The 24,053-nt window shown below is 34.8% G+C and overlaps 1 protein-coding gene across 4 annotated transcripts in view; it reads left to right on the forward strand.

Annotated features, from left to right (window-relative positions):
• The first annotated feature begins 19,399 nt into the window (after nucleotides 1–19,399).
• LOC109050620 (CBP80/20-dependent translation initiation factor-like) overlaps nucleotides 19,400–24,053 on the forward strand; it is a 57,869-nt gene continuing 53,215 nt past the window's right edge. The window contains exon 1 of one of the 4 annotated variants that reach the window (XM_042747698.1): nucleotides 19,400–19,580. The gene's annotated coding sequence lies outside the window, so the exon portion shown is untranslated. The remainder of the gene's footprint in view (nucleotides 19,581–24,053) is intronic. The other 3 variants (XM_042747697.1, XM_042747701.1, XM_042747700.1) reach the window with 3 other exon arrangements.

Below are 24,053 nucleotides of genomic sequence, written 5' to 3' on the forward strand. Positions count from 1 at the left end.
ATTCTGGAAATAGACTCATGCTAACAGACTCGGACATTAATGTACATAATCAATCACACTGACCACACGGCCAGATGACATGACATGTTCTGTGGGGCAACATATTATAATATACCATCTAAAAGTATATACATGCTATACATTTCCATTAAAAAACCTATGATGGTTTCCATCATGTGACACTGAAGACTGGAGTAATGATGCTAAAAAAAAATCAGCATTTCATCACAGGAATAAATTATATTTTACAATATATTAACATAGAAAACAGTTATTTTAAATTGTAATAATATTTCACAATTTTTTACTGTATTTTTAATCAAATAAATGCAGCCTCGGTGAGCAGAAGAGACTTATTTTAATAACATTAAAAAATCTTACCAACCCCAATAGTGTGTTCATACACATACTACTGTATATTAAATGACTTAATATTAATTGAAACTACAATGAATATTATGTCATTTAATTTATTTGTTATGAATTTATTACATTTTTATAGTGACATGAATATATTTAAAAGTGAAGCACAATAATGCATCACAAATGTGTCATTGAATGTGCTTGTTTATGACTGATCAATGAACAAAAAAAAAAACATTTTTACCATTCGATAATGACACATAAATCGATGAGCACTTCATAAATGAACATGCTTTTATTAGCATAGCGTCACCAGATCAGCACAGACTTTGTGGGGTTCCTGCTTCATCAGTAATGCATCTCATCCGTATTTTTGACCTGATTTTACCCAGAATGCTTTTATTTGCGTTGTGGCCCATCCAGCAGGCAGCACCATTATAGAGCGGTTTCTCGACTACTGGGGTCTAATTCAGCATGCAGCGTTGCAAATGACTGTCAGAGTAATGAGAGCTCTGCATGGTGTGTGTGTGTGTCCTGTGTCATGCGTGTGTGTGTTAGTGTAAGTCATGTCTCATGCTCACCGGGGCCCCTCCAGGCGACGGGGGTCTGTAAACACCTCATCAGCTGATTAGCCAGACTCAGTTAACACACACACACTCACACTCACATACATCGTCATAGAAACTGGATTGTTCATGTCCTGCTATAATAGCCAGAACTTACCATGTGTAAAATCCAGGCACTGTACCGATCACTCTTTTATTGTAAGGTCACATGGTTAACAGCTTTGAGTGACCCGCACAATCCAGACAAACTTTACCTATGACTGTGTTTGGAATTGCATGTCACCATAATATTTATACTGTTTTTGCATAATGCAATGCATATTATGCACAGTATGCAAATGTTTTATATGCATGCAGTACACAGAAAAAATATGCAGCATACAAACTGAACACATTAAACAGACTACTGTATCCCACAATGCAATGCATTCGACTTGAACTTCCATTTCTGTACTCTCCATACATCTAAGCATATCTTTACTGACTCATTTATGAAAGCTTATTTATACCATGGGATAAAAATATAAAAAAGTAATTATCTCATAATTCTCACTTTTTTCTTGCATTTTTTTCCTTCAATAATTTTTTAATTATTTCTCACAATTCTGGGAAAAAAAGGCAGAATTAAGAGATAAGAAGAGATAAGTTACAATACCCTTTTATTAAAAAAAAACAAAATCAGAATTGTGAGATCTAAAGTCTGAATTGTGAAAAAAAAAATACAATTATATTTTTTTTAATTCCATGACAGAAACAGCTTCCATACTCATTTGATCAGATAAAAAAAATGAATTAAAAAATAAAATAAATATTTTTATATCCTTATTTCATGATTATGACTGAATGCTGCTCATGAAGTTGTACATGTATGCAGTTAAAATATTTTCAAATAGAAAATAGCTCTTGAGTTTTAATAATATTTCACAATATCTCTGTTTTTACAGCATTTTTAATCAAATAAATGAACAGAAGAGACTTCTGTTAAAAACGTAAAAGAAATCTTACCAACCCTAAACCTTTACACTTTAAAAAAGATTTAAACTTTAAAAAACTGTTTATTTTTTTTTTACTTTTATATTTGAAAGTATACTTTCCTGAACTACAGTAGTGTTATTTTAGTATCATTGAGAATCATTTTTATTTTAAATTTTTACATTTTACATTTAAAGTTTTTGTAATGTTATTGTTTTTACCCTTTTTATTAGTTTTAAATGTTTATATCGTTTTTAATACATATATATATATATATATATATATATATATATATATATATATATATATATATATTATATTAATTATATTAATTATTATATATCAATTATATTTATATTTTTGTTTCAATTTAGTTTAAGTTATTTTAGTATCAAGATGAAGTAAGTGAAAATGAGAAATGTAGCTGCTACAGTTTTCTATTTTATTTTAATTAACAACTATTTTATTCAACAAAAATTTTTGTTAATAGTTTTAGTTAACTATAATTACCCAGTTCTGAACATTCCCACAATACGCCAAAGATTGATGAATGGTTTTACGAATGCGAAACATAGTTCTAGACTAGTTTACACTTAAACAACCAGTTATCGTTCACTTCAGTCCTTCTACCTTTGCTCTCGTCTTGTTCTTTGACAAGAACTATATTTGGCACGGCTCTGGTCTTTGGTCTCCATAGCGCCGGCCCCCCGTTGGCCCGTAGTGGTCATGGCTTCTAGGGGCATCGAAGGGTAACGACAGCATCCGGATACGCGAGGTCGCCACCCTTCAGTTGCCATGGTGTCGGTGCGGCAACCGAGGTGAAAATTAAAGATGGTGGGAGGCGTCTCGCGCCTCCTTCCCCGCGTCCCAAGAGAGAGGGAGGGTGTGTGGGGGGGGCAGCAGATGACAGACATCTCAAGGGCCCGGTCGCCCGACGAGAAAGACGGGCGATGCTTGAGCCGGGGTGGAGTGAGACACCCTCCCTGCTTTTTTCATCACACACATTAGTGAAATCTCACTATTGTTCGGTGTTAATGCGTGCTGGTGACGGAGGGCCGCCGCCGCCGCTGTCGAGTTCCGTCTTTGACAACGCAATGCATTAAGAGAAGAATAGAGAGAAATGAAGATATAGCGTCAGGGAGTGGCATTTGTTTGTCATCGTTCATTCATACACCTTCAGCAGGTGCTTTCCTGAGCTTTGAACGTCTGAGGAGCTTTCACAATTTGCCAGTGGAAAGTTTTTTAGTGTAGGACTGGGATTAATTGCCATACAGAGACTCAGGGGTGGGTATATGAAAGTGTGTGGTTTGAGTCCCAAACGCAAGTTAATATTACTGCTCAGGTGTTTATTTGATACATCAGGCTTTTATGGCTTATTTAGTCTCAGTAACAGTATAGCAGATACTTACATAAAGTCAGCTTTCTCTCAGATGTTTTTCTAAATATTCATTTGTAGACTCAGTTGAGTCACTATTTGATGAGAAATGATTAAGTTTATATTGACTATGATAACTTGTTTGAAACATTATTGACACTCTAGATGTCTCAGTAAGCGAGGAGACACATGTGAGATTACTATGGTTTTTTCTCAGGAGAAACATCTGAGGAGTAGGAGATTTGTTCTTCATTTAATTTCATTAATGTTTAGTAGAAGCCATTGCGATATTAAAGTATCTCATGTGTGATTTTCCAGTCCTATGGGTCTTATAATTGTCTCTATGTGTGTGTGTGTGTGTGTGTGTGTGTGTGTGTGTGTGTGTGTGTGTGTGTGTGTGTGTGTGTTCTTCCCTGTGAGTCAGTGTGGTCAGTGTGGTTGTCCGTTCTGAATGCCATCGCTCAAACGCTATAATCTTCCTCATTTTCGTCTCTCATCAAAAAAGCCAAATAACATTTATTGCCAAATGTCTTTTTTCCACTGCTGTGTTGATAAAACAAATGTGTTTTTAAGTGCTCTTCACGCAGGTGTCCAGACTGCAGCTCAACACTTTCCTCATCACACAAGTCAGATCAGAGACACAGAATGTTATGAAGGATTTTGACACGTCCGTGTTCACACACACACACACACACTGGGAGCATCTGCATATTCATAGGGCAGTATGGGGTGAGATTAGTTTTATTGTGAATTAATTTAAAATGTAAATCACAGATTTGGTCCCAGATCATCTTGAGTTTGATCCAAAGGTCTCACAAATTCAACTACAGTCATTTTCAAAGTAATTAAACACATGTAACACTCACAGACATAGACAAACCTGATGAATGTAAGCAGGACAAACTATTTGCACCAATTCACATAATTTGCTACAAATTAAATTCATGCATTTTAATTACTTTTACTTTTTTAAAAGTGATTATTGTATAGATTGTAGAAGTGTTCTTTATAAAACCTTATATAATCATAATAACGTTTGTTATTGTTTCTATTTAATGTTTCCTAATATTTTTAACATTGTTAAAGGTAATCTTCACCACTCTATCAAAATTTAAATAATGCATTAATACATTTTGAATGGAATGTAAATTCTAATTTACAAAAATAAAAAAAATAAAAACTTTTTTTTTATTCAATATATTTTAAATTCAGTCTCAATATTGATGCAATTGACAAGTGAAATGTTTTAAAAGAAGTTTCTTCTGCTCACCAAGGCTGCATTTATTTGGTCAAAAATACAGCAAAAATTGTAATATTGTGAAATATTATTACAAATTAAAATAGCTGGTTTCTATGTGAATATATTGTAAAATTTAATTTATTTCTGTGATGCGCAGCTGAATTTTCAGCATTATTGCTCCAGTCTTCAGTGTCACATGATCTTCAGAAATCATTCTAATATACTGATTTGCTGCTCAAGAAACATTTCTGATTATTATCGATGTTGAAAACAGTTATGCTGCCCAACATCTTATGGAAACTGATACATTCATTTTTCAGGATTCTTTGATGAATAGAAAGTTCAAAAGAACAGCATTTTCCTGAAATAGAAACCTTTTGTAACATTATAAATGTCTTTACTGTCACTTTTAATCAATTTAATGAATCCTTGCTGAATAAAAGTGTTCATTTCTTTTTTTCAGTGACACATATATGCTTAAACATGAGTTATACGGTTCAGTGTGATCTTGGGAGGAGTAGAGAGAGAGCGAATGAGAAAGGTTGAGAGGTTAGAGTCTATATTGAGGGTGGGGAGCGCTGGACGCCCGTGATGGCTGCGTTTCCATGCAGACGGGCCAGGCGGGTGGTTTCGGAGGAGGATGTGAAGCGGGGAGCTACACCCTTGTGTTCAGCTTTGTTGTGTGACACACACTCAGCCCACCCTAACATTCCAGCTGCTAAATGTGGAGCTCAGTACAATTGCAGGTTAGCAGAGTTACAAATGAGACCAGCAGCGCAGCTGAGGACAGATAGACAGAGAGGCCTTGCAGAACTTTACCATGGTAACAATAGTCTGTAGCTATTGTTTAAATCACATGCATTTGATCTCTTTCAAACAGTATATGAATCTTTGTGTTGCAATGTTTTATTTCTTTCCAACTGTTTTTACTGTTGTATTAAAGGAATAGTTCACCAAGAAATTAAAATTTGCTGAAAATGTCCTCACCCTCAGATGTAAATTGTTTCTTCATCAGATTTAGAGAAATGTAGCATTGCATCACTTGCTCACCAGTGGATCCTCTGCAGTGAATGGGTGCCATCAGAATGAGAGTCCAAACAGCTGATAAAAACATCACAATAATCCACAAGCAATCCACACCACTCCAGTCCATCAGTTAATGTCTTGAGGAGCCAAAAGCTGTGTGGTTGTAAGAAACAAATCCATAATTATGATGTTTTTAACTTCAAACCATTGTTTTCAGCTATACAAGTCTTTTATTGTTTTCTTCAGTCAAAAAAACGTCTGGTCTAAATAAGGAGAGAAATATGTCCAAATCAAACATCATTTACAAGCCAAAACAGTTCCAAAAACATTTGTGGGTGGATTTTGATGTGAGAGGAGAACAAGGGATGGACTCTTCCACTGGAGGAAGCATTATTATTGATTAAGGACTCACATTTTAGACAGAAGTGATAGATTAAAGTTAAATGCTCTTAATGATGGATTTGTTTCTTACAAACATGCAGCTTTTTTGCTTCTCAAGATGTTAACTGATGGACTGGAGTGATGTGGGTTCCTTGAGGATTATTGTGATGTTTTTATCAGCTGTTTGGACTCTCATTCTGACGGCACCCATTCACTGCAAAGAATTCCTTTAAAAATGGTATTTGTGGGAAACTACAGTTACCATGGTAGATGTTTTGAAGGGTGTGTGATGTGGGTGTGTACGTTTTGTAAGCGTGATTATGATATAGGATCCATATGTTTGCTCATAACTGCATGTGCTTGTTCACACCAGGACATAATATTTGCAGTGAATATTTTGAATTGAATTCCTGTGGAACAGTACATTCCTGTTAACATACATAATTAGTCTAATGACATAAAGCTATTTGTCCACCTGATGTTGTGGTTTTATGTCATTTTTCAAAAATTCTCCTTTGTGTTTTACAGACGCAAATGACATGAGGGTGAGTACATGAAAACAGTTTTTGAGCATGTTCTAAATGGATTGTGTTTAGTATATTAGAGCAAACAAAACCTGCACTGGATCGTTCACAAGATGGAAAGTGGATTGCCTGAGTGTAACACTGAAACTTGCTTTTTTGTGAAGCTGCTTTGAAACCCTACGTAAAGTATGCTATTGAATTGAGTTGAATAGAAATGAGTTGAATTGCCAAATAAGCTGCCAATACATGTTTTCTTTAGTTTGAATTCTCTTGAGTTCTGGATCATTCCAGCTTAATTTAACCCATGGATAGAATGAAAATACAAGGTGAAATGTCAAAGCAGCAAGAGTTTGGTCCTGATGAGTTCATTTCAAACTAGCAGAGAAATTTTCTTGAATTGAGAAGTTCTTTGAGAAATGGATTGAGAATTCTAGTTGTTTTTTCAGCTGTAGAGTCTAGCATGAACACTGAGCCATACAAATTAACACAACCCAACAAAACTGAGTCATTGCATCGTGGTCATTTGTTTTTTTAATACCTTTTCCCAAAAAACCCACCCACTCACCCCCACATACACACATCCATGCCAGAGCCTGTAGACACTCATTAAGAGACCACGGGTAACACACACACACCCTTCTCATGGCACACCACACTGCAGGCCTCAGCATCTGCCTGCTGACACACACACACACACACACACACATGGCCCCTCCACCCAAACACTCAAACAAACACAGCACCCACCCTCAACGCTTCCCTAAAAAGAGTATCTGCCCACAAAGTCAAGTTCAAACACACTTGAAACCCTCTTTGTTGAATAGACACACACACACATACACACACACACACACACAGAGGCAGGCTGTGGTTTAGGGTCTGGAGGTTTTATTTTAAGTCCGTTGAACCCTTCAGGTGTTTAGTGATGTGAAGACACCCTTTATGCCCAACAACATAAAACCTCATTTGCATTTATTTATTTATCCATCCATAATGAGGTAAACTGTTTACTGTATGACATTAATGGGGATCAACCTTGAGTATGAGTACAAAATCTAATATGTAATTGTAAAACTGAATGTCCTTGCATTAGATACAAAAAAAGTAATTAATGTTATTAACTACATAATATTTCATATTTAACCCCCACATAAAAATTATGAATTTTGCATATATTTTACATATTTTGAACAGCTATTTATTTACTTATCCAATCTTTCACAGATCATAATTAGTATTTGCTACACTGCCTTTAATGTACTTTCATGTAAAGTATTTCTTTTCTATAAAGTACAAATTATTTATTTTATTACATTAATAAGCATAATCCTTAACATTTTGCATATATTTTACATATTTAGAACAATTAAGTTTTAATTATTATTTAGTTAGTTATCCAGTGTTTTGTAGATCACAATAGTTTTTTTTTAAATGCCTTTAATGTATTTTCATTTATTTTAATCTAATGTAATACAGTATTTCTTTCTATACAGTAATAAGGTAAAAAAAATCAATCATCATTGAGCATCATCATTGAGAATTATAAGTACAAAATCTGCTAAAATGTTATTGTAAAATCATTCTTACATCAGATTGAACTGAATGCTCAATGCAGTGAGAATGCTTTTTTTTCATCTTTAGTTTCATGAATGTCACCCATTCTATTTAATCCATAAAATATATTTGACAATATTTTCTTTGGATTTTGGTGTAAAGCGTGAATCCAAGGCATGTTTTAGAGAGATTCACCGACAGTTATAGGTGTGACTTAACAGTCCAAGACCACTGCAAATGTTAAAAACCTGTATGTACTGTAAGTCACTCTACCTGCTGCGCTCAGTATTTTTGGAGTGCTAAATGTTCTCCCTCCCTCAGAAATCCACTGTGATTTACCAACAGTAAATATGCAATTAGTGTAAATAGTTTGGATGATATTCACGTCCTCCAAACCCAGACATGATGAAGAAGGAACGCCGGATGCTGCTGAAATGCATTCACAAAAGCTTGGGCTCTGCCCAGAAAAACCCCCACAGAAAGCGAGGTTGCAGTCACACCATGCGGTTTTTGTCCTGGCCTGACGCTGGGGGTGATTATGTGCAGGATTCCAGTCTGTTCGGGGCAGGAAAGGAGGGCAGGGGTTTGGTCTAATTAAACATTAGGCTGGTAAAGCCGTTAGTCTTTATGTGGGTTCGGTTTTGGCGAGTTTTAGCGAGAGCCAGTGTATCCAGTGAGACTTGATTTCACTTTACGCCCCACTGACACAACAGGGCATGTTTTTAAGACACGAGCGCAGGGTGTGGGGTGACTGTTTGTTCTCCGACAGCCTTAACTGGGACGCATTCTGCTTTGACCCTCATCGTGCGTTACATTTTTTGGTATATTTTCCTTCCCCTGCTGCCTTCGGCCTGATATCGATCCGGTGGGTTGATAACTAGTCTTATTCATATGCAAAAACCTGGTTGATTCAAAATTCATGGTTTGAAACCTACACCCACTGAAGCAACTCACGACTGAAATCAAAGCACCGTTGATCAATGTCTAAGATGGGTGTGCAGATTAAACTGATAAATACAGATTATGCTAGTTCTTTAACCTTAACTGACGGGTTTTTGATGGGTTTGGCTGCTCTTCTGATTTAATTCATCTGTCGCCACCTTTTATAAACTCAAATAGCATCAAAATTAATCATCAGGGTGTGATTATGGGGTTTGATTCTTATAAACCTGCTCTAATTGTCCACTTTCCTGTAAATTGCTTTAATAAAAAGGTGACTGCTAAAGAACAACAAAAACTGACATTTCATATGTGTTTCTTTATCTATCTTTCAAAAGTTTGGGGTCAGTAAGATTTCATTTAAAAGAAATGAATACTTCTATTCAGCAATGATGCATTAAATGGATTAAATGTGACATTAAAGACATTTATAATGTTACAAAAGATTTCTGTTTCAAATAAATGCTGTTGTTTTGAACTTTCTATTCATCAAAGTTTCCACAAAAATATTGGGCAGCACAACTGTTTTCAACATTGATAATAATCAGGAGATATGTATATTAGAATGATTTCTGAAGGATCATGTGACACTGAAGACTGGAGTAATGATGCTGAAAATTCAGCTTTGAGCACAGCAATCAATTACATTTTAAAAATTATTTACATAAAAAACAGCTATTTTGAATTGTAATAATATTTCCCAATATTACTGTTTTTACTGGATTTTTTATTAAATAAATGCAGCCTTGATGAGCAGAAGAGACTTCTTTCAAAAACATGTTAAAAATCATTGCTTTATATACAGTATATATACAATATAATGTATTTAAAATTTGTCAGGACATAGTAGAAATATTGCTTTTACGTATTTATTTTAATCTAATCTTTAACATAGAAAGCATTGGTCTGAGGACAGAAATGTTTTCATAATTTTTAATAATTTTTGAAAATGTATTGTATTGAATTGTAAAATAATAAAATGAATTGGTGCATTTGTGTTAATTGTGTTAAATAATGGCAGGTCATTTTTAACTCATATCTGAAGAATCAGGAAGTGTCTGAATACAGTATTAGTGTCTCATTTTTGTGTGTTGAGTTTCTGTCAGGTGCCCTCATTTCTTTTTAGGAACACCGCTGCTTTAGGATGTACTGAAAATTGTCAAATTATTGTTTATGAGACTCTGTTAACGCAAAACACAAAAGAAATTTAGCATGTTTTTCTTTTTTGCCGTCTGGCAGCTAACTTAAAAGATGAAGCACCAGATTGTTTCTGATTTCACAATACAAAAGAGTTAGAAAATGAGTGAATGTGTTTAACAAATAGACACGTGGGTCGCTGAAACAGTGGGACAGTTTGTGGAAATCTGGTCATTTTAGCATATAAAGTTGATGACATGATCCTCTGGCTGAGAGCAGCAGAGACGTGGAGGTTTAAAGACTGTCTGCTGAAGGATCTCACACACACACACACACACACACACAGAAAATGTGCCAATCTGTGCTTAACAAGGTGTCCAGACAGAAACTGTAATAGAAAACAGCAATAAAATGTGACTGTCCAAGCGAGAGCGACATTCAAACGAGCATCAGTCTCTCAGGAATGCTCATTAAAAAAGAAATTAACCAGAAGCAGAGTTCATTTAACATCTGTGACACATGCTGAACACCAGCTCACTCTGCCCCTAATGTGTTTAAGGACTGCTTGTGATTTTTAAAAAAAATTAACTTTTGTATTTATATGTTTTTATATATATATATATATATTACATTAAATGCATTATATATATATATAGATAAGGATAATGTACAATTTTTTAATTGTTCTTTAAAGATTAATAGTTTTTGTTGTTTTATAGATTCTTTAATCATTTTAAACAGGAGGATAAAAAAATCAAGATTGCCTGTAGAATAATCATTTGCTATATAGATTGCATTTATTTATTTATTTGTTTATATTTTTGCAATCTGTTCTTTGGAAGCTAATAAAAATTCTAATAAAGTTTAGCTCTTGATGTTATATAAATTTTTCATAACAGTATTTTGGTTTATGAAATATTATTAACATTAAAATGAGAAAATCAGAAAAAATAGGCCTATACATATACACAAAGAACTAAAGAACAAAAAGTTAAACTGTGTTCTCTTGTAACATCAGACTCCAAACCACCTTGGGTTTAATTGCAGCCTGTATTTTTAAGAGTGTGTTCATAAAAACTTACTTTTCTGCACCTACATTACTGAATCTGTGAATTAGATGGGAAAGTGTGTAATGAGGAGCCGTGTCTGTGTGCGTGAGTGTGTCTGTCTGTCTCTCTCTCACCCTCCCTCTCCTGTACCTGACACCTTCTACATCCTCCATGAACTTCTCTCTTCGGCCCATCTGCCCCCTTACCACCTCTCCCACACTCTTCCAGCTCACCCACCTACTCAACGGGTGCTCACACACTCACCCAGAGCCCGACGCCGCCAGCGGCCGCAGCAGGGGGCCGGACGCAGTACCGTCGACCACCAACAGGGGGCAACACGACGTGCATGCATACTTCGAGAAAAAACAACAACACGTTTTTAAAGTGGGGTGATTCTAAACTAGTTTGACATACTAGTTTACTATTTCTGCAGCATGCTTTTATGCATGCACTTTTTTTTGAATGCTTAAATGTGCAGTATACAACAGATCACACTGTATCCAACAATGCAATGCACTTTTCCTTTCATTTCCAGTTTAATGACTGAAACCTAATGATTTCCAGTCTGTGATTAGAGAGTTGTAAAATATGTAAAACTACTGATAATGCATGCAACTCAAATTAAACACGGAAAATAATGAGGTCGTGTGTCAACAATGCAGCATATTACTTTTTGGAATCTTTTTGTTGCGTATTGAATGCTGTTTCATTTAAAAAAGAATACTATGCGAGTCGCATTAAAGTCTAAACACAATTAAAAACAATTATAGCGTATAATTGTAATTATTAGGGTCTCTGCTGGTGTGGACTGATGGCATATGGTGGACAACAGTAAGAAACGGATTGAGAACCGCTCACACACACACACACACACACACACACACACACACACACACACACACACACACACACACACACACACACACACGGCGATCGTCTGGCCGGTTTTCTGTCCCCACCTGCTGGCTAAAGAGCCAAACACACACTGAGTGACGATTTGTGTGTTTGTAACACCTGCTAATCTTCAATTATGTTTAAATGTTCAGCCGTTTAAGCTCAAAGCCGCCTGTCTGTCAGTCATCTCTCTGTCTGGAGCTGGACAGAAACATGCTGATGTGTGCTGCTGAAAAACTCAACTGCATTTTTACATTTATATTTTAAAACAAATGTTAGTGGTGTTTGCCTGTGTGAAACTTGCCCTTGTTATGCTAGATTATTGTGTGAGGTTTCCAGGGTGTTGCTATGCAGTTGCTAAGGTGTTCTGGTTATGCTAGATTATTGTGTGAGGTTTCCAGGGTGTTGCTATGCAGTTGCTAAGGTGTTGTGTATTCTGGGTATTGCTATGCAGTTGCTAATGTGTTCAGAGTGTTTTTAGCACGTTGGCATGTTGTTTCTAAGGAGTTCCTAGGGTGTTCTGGGTGGTATCCAGGGTGTTGCTATGCGGTAGGTAAGGTTTTCAGAGACATTTTATCATATTTCTACAGTAAGTGGTTTCTAGGGAGTTACTAGGGTGTTCTGGGTATTGCTATCCAGATACTAAGGTGTTCATTTTGTTTTTATCACATTGTTTTGTAGGGAGTTACTAGGGAGCTTTAGGTGGCTTCCAGGGCATTACTATGCAGTTGCTAAGGTGTTCTGAGTGTTTTTATCTCATTGCTATGTGGTTTCTAGGGTTTTTGTTGGATTTTGTTTTTTGTTTTTATGGGGTTTTGATTGGGTTTTCTGGGGTGTTCGGAGTGTTTTAGCACGTTGCTTTGTGGTTTCTAGGGAGTTTCTTGGGTGTTCAAGGTGGCTTCCAGAGTGTACTTATGCAGTTGCTAAGGAGTACAGAGTGCTTTTAGCACATTGTTATGGGGTTTCTAGGGAATTGCTAGGGCGTTCTTGGTAGTTTCCAGGGTGTTGCTTTGCAGTTGCTAAACTATACAGATTATTTTATCACATTGCGTTGTGGTTTCTAGTGAGTTGCTAGGGTGCTCTGGGTGGTTCCCAGGGTGTTGCCATGTTGCTACAGTGTTTGTTTTGTTTTTAGAAAGATTCTAGGAAGTTTGTGGATTCCAGACGTTACTACTAGGCTGTTTCTAAGGTATTCTGAGTGGTTGTTAGAGTGTTGCTATGCTGTTTCTAAGTGGTTGCTAGGGTGCTTTGGGCGTTTTCTTACTGAGTTTGTCCTGTTTTAAGTCTGATCAGCTGTTTTAAGTCTGTTTTAATGGTGAAATATCCACACACCTCTCCTCAACGAGACCATAATCACTACCATGTTATGGTTTTCAATTTACATAACAATGACTGTAAAATATGAAATTTACATATGGGAAAATAATACTGTGAGTTTTGATATTTGGGATATGGTCATCAGGTTGCTTTTGATTGGCCATTGGGCTAGTTTTGTTCCACAAACCTGGCAACCCTGCTGATAGTTCATCTGGCTGTCATTCAGATCCACAGACGGGCGAGTGATGTTGTCGTGAGCAGGTGCGGAGGTGGCTGAACGCAGGGCCTGATGTTGTTTATGTTTGGGACGGGGCCGTGGAGCAGAAGGAAGGGAGGTGGCCGTCCTGCATAATTCCACGTTTCAGTTTTTAAACGCAGGCCACAGCCTCACAGAAATATCATCACGCCGGCTCTCCCTCGCTAATTACTGCCTTGCATACCCTCCGCTGGCTCTGCTCGCTCGCTCTGGACAGAGCTGCAGTATTCACAGAGAAAAACAAATGCAAAACAGTCTTTACATCAACCCACTTGTGTTGTGTCTAGAAAGTGGGACTGTTTTGAGTAATAGCGGAAATATGGAATAACGGATGGGTCATTTCTGTTCTTTGAACTCTGTAACCTTCAAAAACCCACTTAAATATAGTTCTATAACAGAACATAGCAGACTTCAGGTTTATTGATTATAATTTGGTTATTTAGATAATATCAAGAAAATAAACCGGATGGAAACAAAGAGCTAAAGTTATCTTACAAAGGATTTCATTTTTTTTTAATTATATATTTTTAATTCTCATTTATTTCTCAATTTTATAAGATTTCTTTCAGTTTCTTGCTTCATATGTATGTAATTACATACGTACATAACGTATTTGTAATTTTTTATAAGTAAATGATTATAAATAAATAGTTTCAAAATTATAATAAAACAAAAATCATTGCCTGACATTAAATATACATTAACTAAAATAAAATGAAATATTAAAATAAATAAATACACTTCTTTAGTGTAAGTTGAAGTACTAAAATAACTAACTACAACTATATATATATATTATATATATATATATATATATATATATATATATATATATTGAATTTATTTCATTCTGTAATTTGTCTTTTTTTATAATTCAGCATAAGAGGATGGAATGTTTTAGTCACACAAACTAACAAATACCACAAATTATCACAAAATCGATCATATCCATTGTTAATACTGGCTTTTATTAGTTAAAGAGCTTTTCCTAAAGATTAACATGATGGAAAGTCAAATTAAGCACCATTTAAAACAGTATTCCTAAGAATATTACTGTTTTGTTTGCAATATTTTGATTAGTAAATAATGAAATTTAACCTTTTGTTCACTGATAAAGCAAGCTAATATGATTTTCATCTTTAAAAACATTCAGTTTAATATTTTATCCAAAATATTACAACATTAGGGATGACCCAGATCACACATGTAGTGGTCGTATTGTGTGGGAATGTGTGTGTTTGTGTGGCACAACTGCACACGCAAAGGTTCATGACAAATAAACAGTCAACAAATTGTGTGCCCCGAGCCCACTGCCCACACACAGGCTGGCACGACGCCCGCGTGACTCACCATCTAATGACAGCCTATTACAATAAAGTGTGTTGAATCACTGAAACAAACCTAGTGCTCAGATGGCAGATATAAAACAGTCGGGCTCCGAGCCACACCAGATCTGAGCTGCACCATTTCATGCTTATAAATCACATATGAAACATCCAATAGCAGCTTAATAAATGAAAAAAACTATGGTGACAGTGCCATGGTAAAGTGCTTATACAATTCTTTATGGTACTTCCAATGCAATGATACTACCATGGTACTGTACATGTCCAAAATATAATTTTTTTAATAAAAAATACAGTGGTCATACCATGTTATACTATAATATCACCACAGTACTTGTTTTATAAAAGGCAGTTATTGTTACTGCATTAAAATCTTAATATTGCATTTCCTTCATATAGTGGTTTGCTGTGTTTTATTTATTTGTTTGTTGCAGGGTAGTTATCATTAGCTAAAACTAAAACCATTATGAATGTTGTTGCTTGAAATTAAGTTGTAAAAAACAAACTTATTTTACAGTTTTTCAGCTAGTAGCTAAGGCAACATTTATCTTTTTCGTTTGGTATTTGTTGAAGTACTAAAATGACCAAACCAAACCAAACTCAATATATATATATATATATAATATATATATATATATATATATATATATATATATATATATATATATATATAAAATCTAATTAAAACTACTAACAAAAACGTTAATACTATATAAGTAATATTAAAAATTATGCTGGTTTGTTTGTTTGTTTGTTTATCTGTTTGATGATAATTACATTTTATTGTTGTCTATTAACTAAAACCATAAAAAGTAAAATAAAAATATAAAATAAAATAACAAATAAAATAATATGATATAAATATTTCAGAAATTAAAATATATAAACATAACTTATTTTATTTTAGCTTGTAGCCAAGGCAACATTTCAAATTTTTGTTTGGTATAAGTTAAAGTACTAAAATAAAAAACAACAAAATTACTAAAACTTGGAGAGAAAAAAATAATGAAAAAGGAAAATAAATATATATATATATGTAATAACTAATTAGAACTACTAACAAAAACAATAATAGTATATAAATGATAATATAATAATATTGACTGGCTTGTTTGTTTGTTTATCCATTTGATGATAATTATATTTTATTGAAGGGTTATTATCTATTATCTACTATTATCTACAACTAAAACTAAAACCATAAAAAGTCAAATAAAATATAAAATTATTTATATTTATTTATTTTATTTCAGCTAGAAGCCAAGGCAACATTTCTGATTTTCTTTAGTTTAAGTTGAAGTACTAATTAAATTAAAAATAGACATAAAAAAAAATACATGAAAATGTCAAAACACAACAAAATTCCTAAAACTTGAACTAAAATTAAAGTTAAAAAACGAAATATAGAAATAAAGTATTAACAAACTATAGTAGTACATCCGTGATACTAAAATAGCACTGGTTTATTGTAATGTTTATTTTTATCAGACGTTTTGATTGCAATGGCAAAATTGTTTGTGTAATTGTCAAGCAGCAAATAGGAAAAGAGGACAATGGGAAATAGTAAGTAACATCCAAACAACAAACTTAAGCAAAACTGTCTCGATGCTGCTGATTTTTGGCATCATGGAGTCTCTCAGGAGGAAATGGAGATTTTGAGGTCACAGAACGGGGGGCGGTGTGTGTGGAGGCCTGCACTGGTGACAGGCTGTCCAGGCCGGGCCAGAGATGGAGTGATAGAGAGGATGGAGGAAGAGTCTGCAGTCTGCAGGAAGATGGATCACACCAGGAAGATTAATTAGTCTCTGACAGCGACAGCTAAAGTGTTATTGCCATCTGGAGAGTGTGGAACTTCAGGAGACTTCTGAGTGTCAGTGTGTGTGTGTGTGTGTGTGTGTGTGTAAGACTTGAGCTTGGCAGTGCTGTTATTGATGAAAACAGTTCTAGCCAAAATGGCCAAGCGACTGAAGGTGTCGAAGAAGGACATCACATGCGATGACCTTCACAAACAAAGTGATAATTGTGTGTGTGTGCGTGTGAACATGTGTTTTTGGCATGTAGAGGGAGGCGACTTTTCACTTGTCTTTTTAAATCTTCTCAGAATACATAATAGTCAGGGCAGCGCCATATTTCATTTCTGACGGGAATGAAAATGAGGCTTTGAGGGACTGAAGTACGGGTTGCCAAGTCCGCGGTTTTCCCGCGAAATTTGCCTACTTTTAAACTGATTTTTCCCACGCGGGTAAAACGTTTGACTTATTGCATGAATTATATTTGACTGAAATACTTGTATTGAGATATTATATTTTCTACCATAGATAAAACTGCTCTAGATGTTAAGTTTTGTGAAGGAGGGCCACTGGTATGGAGCCTTTGAGCGGTGTTTATAATAACTATGAAATTGTGGCCTTTGATCTGTATAAAATAGATATGGTATATTATATTTAAAGTTTTGATAGTTGGGATATCGCCGTTGTGTTACCGTTTGGGTTAGTTTTGTTATGCAAACCTGGCAACCCTAGTATATTTGTTTAACAACTTACCGATTGTTCAGCTTACGAAACGTCTTTCCGAGAAAAGTGGACAAAACTCCATAAAACAGTTCTGAAAATTATGAGTTGTGGAAATTTATCTAGGACCTTGCCATTGTGAAAACCGTTAGTCTATTCCTCATAACATGATTTACTTTCATATGATGCTCCACAACAGGGCCGTAGACAGAGAAACTATAACAAAGATCATATATCACGCATTATACACTGCCAAAACCCTAAAAAAAACTTCACATGGAGTTCAGTGCAACTCAACAAATAAAATGTTTAGAAGGATTTTATTTTTATTTTTTTATTTATTTATTTATTTATTGCTACGTCTATAATTAGATTATGTCTTCATTATAAATTAAAGAAATATATGTTCCGGTTAAATAGCCCACATGCTATTACAAAACCATGCTTGTTTAACTGAACTTGCACAAGAGGGCGACAGTGAACAGGAAAAGATGCACAGAGTGCGACAGAGGATAGAGAATGCCACAGATGATATTTATGACCACTAGGGGGCATCAGAAAACACCCTAGAAAGTACCCTGGTACTCTAGTGATTTTTTTGGACAATTAACTTTGATAAGACTGTGGTACTTTTCCCCTTACTAAAATATAATATCATGCCATTTTGATTCATACTGTAATACTAAAGTTAATTTATTTTTATTATATTTTATTCTTGGAAATACCTAAGAGTATCAAATAAATACCATGGTAAATACTTTTTTGTACATTTTATTTAAATACATTTTAGTATTATCAAAATATCATGGTATTTTTAGTAAGGGGATGAAAACTGTGATACACCAAAAAGTAGTGTACCATGGTACTTTTGAAACATATTCGTTTAATTAGACTGCCAGTTGATAATACAATGACAATTTTATTTTAATACCTCATTTTACTTAAAATGTCAATTTAAAAATAATAATAATAATAATAAAAACAACAGTTTTCTTTATATGTTAGGCATCATTCACAGGTGATTTATAGATATATACATCTTATTATTTTATTATATTATAGACTTATTTATTATTATTTGCGTATTTTAGTATTGTCATGACCTTTTTACAAAAAATATTTCCAAAGCACTATAGATTAATACATTTTATTATTTTATTATATTATACACTTATTTATTATTATTTGCTTTTTTAAGTATTGTCATGACCTTTTTACAAAAAATATTTCCAAAGCACTAATAAAATAAAATAAGGACAATAACAAACAAACAAGCAAACAAACTGTTTTTATGTTAGGTATCATTCACAGGTTATTTATGAATAAATACATTTTATTTATTTTATTTTTTAAATAAGTACTTTAACAGCATTTCCAGTGTTTCAATACAAATAAAATAAAAAACATCAAATATATACATGTTGGTACTATGGTATACATCAAACTGCCATATTACAAATAAAATAAAATATAATACAAATAAATGAACTTTAGTACTACATTATGAATCAGAATGGCATGATATTACATTTTAATAAGGGGAAAAAGATTATGACACTAAAAAAAAGTCGTACCATAGTACTTTTGGTCTAAACATTTTTTTTTTAGTTAGACTGACTTTTTGATCATAAAATAGTAATTCTTGTCAATAAATACTTACTTTTTATTTATAGATTAATACATTTTTATATTATATTATATTATTTTATTTATAAGTAGCCTACTTTTTTGGCTTTTATTTTTTAAAACAATATTTCCAAAGCATTAGTACAAAAATAAAATAAACTGAAATAGAAAATAAAATATTTAACATTGATATAAGATACCATAGAATATAACCATTCAACAAGATATTCCTTAAACGTAGCCGTTGTCTTTGAACTCAAATTCCCACAATCCCCGGTTGTCACGTGCCCGTGTCCTGTCAGCAAACCGGACTAAACGTCACATTCCTGCATTCTCATCCCTGCGCGCGCGCGTGCGTGTGTGTGTGTGTGAGAGAGAGAGAGAGGGACGCAGGCTAATCTCTCCCTCCCGGACACGTCTCTGTCCACGGGAAACACTCATGACCGGGCGGATTTAACCCCGGAGGACACCCGGCGATCCCCGCAGGCCCGATCGCAGATCTCCGGTGAGTATTTTGCGTGTGTTTAGCCGCAGATCTGAAGCTCTCGCCGGTTTGGGGTGTTTACTGTGGCGTATCCAGCGCAGCCTGTAGTAACAGCGCGCGACCGGATGGAACGTCTGTGATACATTGTAACACCTCACACTAGCAGCGAGCCGCAACTTTGTATCTTGTTGTTGATAGAATGTATCGGTTTGATCTGGCGGCGTCGCTTTGATCATAGAGAAATGACAGATGTCTGGCGTTCTGATTGAACCTGATGACAGCTCAGATTCTTCTGATCACTGTGTGTTTTGGTTTTATTGTTGCTGCTTTGAAAGTCTCCAGCCATAATAGAAAACGTATTTAAAGCAATAAAGGCACACATGTTCTGATTTTTGGAGAATAAACTGTCAGATGTGCTAGTGTTAAGTGATCAACTGATTTGGGATCTGTTGGTGTCTATATAAATATCCTCATCTTGATCGTCATGACAGTTCCTGCAGTTTTAGAGCTGCATTCTGCTGACCGGTTCTGGACTGTATTACCGGTTTCATATCACATCGATCTCCGGTGTGGTTGCATCAGACACGGGCAGGGCCAGAAACACACACATATGCCTGCATGCAGTTAAACAGCCCTGATTTTCCCCTGCTGCTTCACCTTCCTCATCAGCAGTGACACGCAGCTGGCCTGCATTTACAGTAGTGATATAAAGGCCCTTTTTTCAGATGCACTGATTATTTCTGTTAAAGGTATAGTTCACCCAAAATGAAAATATGCTGATTTTTTTTATTTTTATTTTTATATTAATATTTTTTTTATCCGAACAGATTTGGAGAAATGTAGCATTAAGTCACTTGCTCACCAATGGATGCTCTGAAGTGAATGGCTGCTGTCAGAATGAGAGTCACAATAATCCACACCACTCCAGTCCATCAGTAAACATCTTGTGAAGCCAAAAGCTGCGTGTTTGTAAGAAACAAATACAGTGTTAAGGCCTTTTCAACTTCAAACCATTGCTTCTGTTGCTTCCTCTATCCGTAACATTGTCTTCTGTTGTAAAAAAAAAAAGTCATCTGGTCTGAATCAGAAGAGAAATCTGCACAGATCAAGCCCCGATTACAAGCCAAAACAGTTCTAAATGAATATGTGGGTGATTTTGATGTGAGAGACAACAGTAGATGGGGAAGCGTTATAATGGATATGGACTCATGTTTTGGCCAGAAGTATCAGTTTAAAGTTAAATGTCTTAATGATGCATTTGTTTTTACAAGAACACAGCATTTCACATTGGTTGTGTGGGTTGTTGTGATGTTTTTATTAGCTGTTTGGTCTCGCATTCTGACGGCACCCATTCATTGTAGAGGATTCCATTGGTCTGTGATGTAAGTGAATATTTTTGGTTGAACTATTTCTTTAAGAGTGTCTGATTATATTCATTCACTCTCTGACCTTCAGCTGGCTGGTAATTTATGAGATCCTGGATTTGTCTGATTCAGCATATAAAGCAGTATTTATCAGAGAGTCTAGTCTATTTGGTTTGCTGTTACCAGCATTGTGGCCAATAGTTTGGATGTCAGGTAGGCTGTATTCAGCATAATTGTACTAATTACATGCTGTATATATAATCATCTTCATCTCATACTGGGGCATTAGTGCACTATTTAGCTGTGACTGTGCTTGCATTTGTAATCAGAATCATTATCAGATTCTAGATCAGGGTCAGACACAGTTGCTGTGTCATATGCATTGTTGCATAATTTTGACTTGATTAAATGCAATAGATTTGCATACATATATAATGGACGAGTGATGCTGGCCGCCACAAAGGTATTTAAGAGTTTTGAGTGAAATATCTTGTTCATGAATTAAAACCTCTTAAATTTTTGTATGTTAACAGTTCTGTTTTTGTGGTTGCATAATTGTAGCACTGATTAAATCTAGCTCCTGTTCCATGGTATGTGTCTTTACAAAACTGAAAAAAAAAATAGCCCTACACTGGAGGGAAAAAAGCATGACAACTAGCCCGCTGTTATTTATATATTTTTTATATTGCTGTAGTCAAATATTTATGTATGTTTTAGTGATGTAACTGCAGTCAGTTTTAAATATATAGGGGGAAATATTTGAAGGGATTGGAGCTGTCTCACAAATCACTGTGAATTTCTCGGGATGTATGGAGGTATGTGTGTACAGTATACAGAGAGAGAGACATGTCTACACAGGCTCATGTCAGTCTGAGAACATCATATAGCAGAGCAGTTTCACACTCCATTAAAAGTCATAAGGTTAATGATATAAATGCTAAATTAGCAGCATAAGAATGTCTTTTGACTGTATACTTATAATATCTGTAACGCTTCAGTCTGACTTAATGAGTCTCAGAGCAGTAAATTCAGTGTGATTAGATGTGAAAGATTATATTCTGTCCTGTGTGTGTGGCAGGTTTGTTGAGAATTGTGTGCATGTTTGCAGATGATGGCTGGACTGTCAGATCTGATGAGAGAACTTTAAAAGCTTTATACGAAAAAGCAATTAAAAACGTATTAGAGTTAATTAATTTGTCTCATAGTCATGAAGATTCAAGATTTATATTTGTCACATACACCGTTATATACAGAATACAACCTGCAATAATATATTAATCTTGTCAGCTTCATAGACTGTGCATAAAATATATAAAAAGATAAAGATATAAAGGAATTAAATCATGAATAAATTAGTAAACCTAAAATAGTGCAAAGACTGTTAACTGTATACAATAGAACTGTTTTAAGAACTGGACAATACATGTTTATTTTGCAGAAAAGTGGTAAATGTTGTGGCTTTGTATAAAACAAATTTGGTTGAGTTTTGCCTAGATGGTCAGACAGCTGACTCATGGTGCATAGATCAACATGCTCTGAAATGTATATAAAATATGTGGATTGTTATCATATTACTTCCTAAGTAACATTAATTTTCATTTTTAAATAATGTTCAAACATTCACAGACAGCTTCATGTTCTTTACCATTTTGTTTTAAAATTAATTTATGATGAGGGATGATGTATAAAATAAACACTAACATCATAATGCACCTGTAATTTCACCTCTTGCTGTATGAAATCTATTCCTTGACAAGAGAGGCTTTGTTTGTCTCATAGAGCAGTGCTGATAGGCCTGTTTTTGCTGCCCACCATTGTTTATCCAATCCCTGCTGCTCTCATCATGAACTGAAGATTCTGATTGGCTCAGTCTGACAGTGTCTGTGCTTCTCATTGGTCATTTGTGGTGCTGTGTGAGTTGGAATGTGTTCACTTCCTGCTTCTTCAGCCAATCAGAGCTGCCGAATTTCATGACATTCCATTGGGATTCAGATCACATCATGAGTGTGTGAGAGAGGTAGAGACATCAGTGTGTGTGTGTGTGTGTGTGTGTGTGTGTGTGTGTGTGTGTTTGCGTGTGTTGTCTCTCCCTTTCCAGCTGTAACTGAGTTTGTGGGCCTGTAGTTAAAAACTGTGGTCGTTTCATATCTTGTACGTTCAGCATATTCTCATATTACTGTGCTTGTTGTACAGAAAGACCATTTAAACAGCACTTTTATATTGACAGTCTCTACAAATGCATTGATAATTGCTAAATTGGTAAACTAAACTCCTATATGGATTATCCTGACTGTATGTTTTAGTATTTATTATTAATTTTAATGCAATAATTAATGCAAATTAATAGTGTCAATGCTTATGCATCCAGGATAATAGTGTGTATGTGTGCTGCTGAACACCATAACCTTCAGAGTTGAAATAAAAAGTATTTGACGTTGCATTGTTGTGGATGATGATGTTTATTGTGGGTCATACAATACAGAGAGAATGGCATTATCTGTCTTAAAAAGCTTTTGTATGAGCTTCATCGGTGGTTTTCTGTCATTGTATATGTTGTTTTTTTTACTTCTGTTTGGTTGTACTTTAAATGTTTAGAGAATAAATTCTGAAGATCTGTTTGGTTGTAGTTTAACTTGATTAGAAAATGATAAGATGAGTTCAAAAGAAGTTTGCTATATTGGTACTATGATAAACTGATTATATCAGCTAATCAGCCAGTATTTGACCATTTTAAGATGGTCTACATCAAGATTTGATATACAGTGGCATTCAACAAGGCATCAGGAGCCTGATCTCTAGAGTGAGTGAATCGCCCATCATTCATTAAGCTGATGTTGTTCACTCTTGATTTTTTTTCTTGGGTTGTTTTGAGTTAAGCAGTGATCACATGATGAAGAATAAGACTGTGCACTGATTAGATCTTGTAGTTTGAAGGTTTTGTAGTGTTCTATTTGAGGTTCTGCTGTAGAACAGAACAATAGAATTATTGTTTCAAATGGCGACTTAAAATATGATTAAAATTCTTACCAGGTTCACTGTGCTTGTTTGTAAGGCTGCACAATTTGGCCAACATTTTGTGATTATTAATCAATATGCCTGACTTGTCTGCCTAATTATTAATGTCATGAGA

This window comes from Cyprinus carpio, chromosome B21 (assembly GCF_018340385.1).
Source record: "Cyprinus carpio isolate SPL01 chromosome B21, ASM1834038v1, whole genome shotgun sequence".
NCBI lineage: Eukaryota > Metazoa > Chordata > Actinopteri > Cypriniformes > Cyprinidae > Cyprinus > Cyprinus carpio.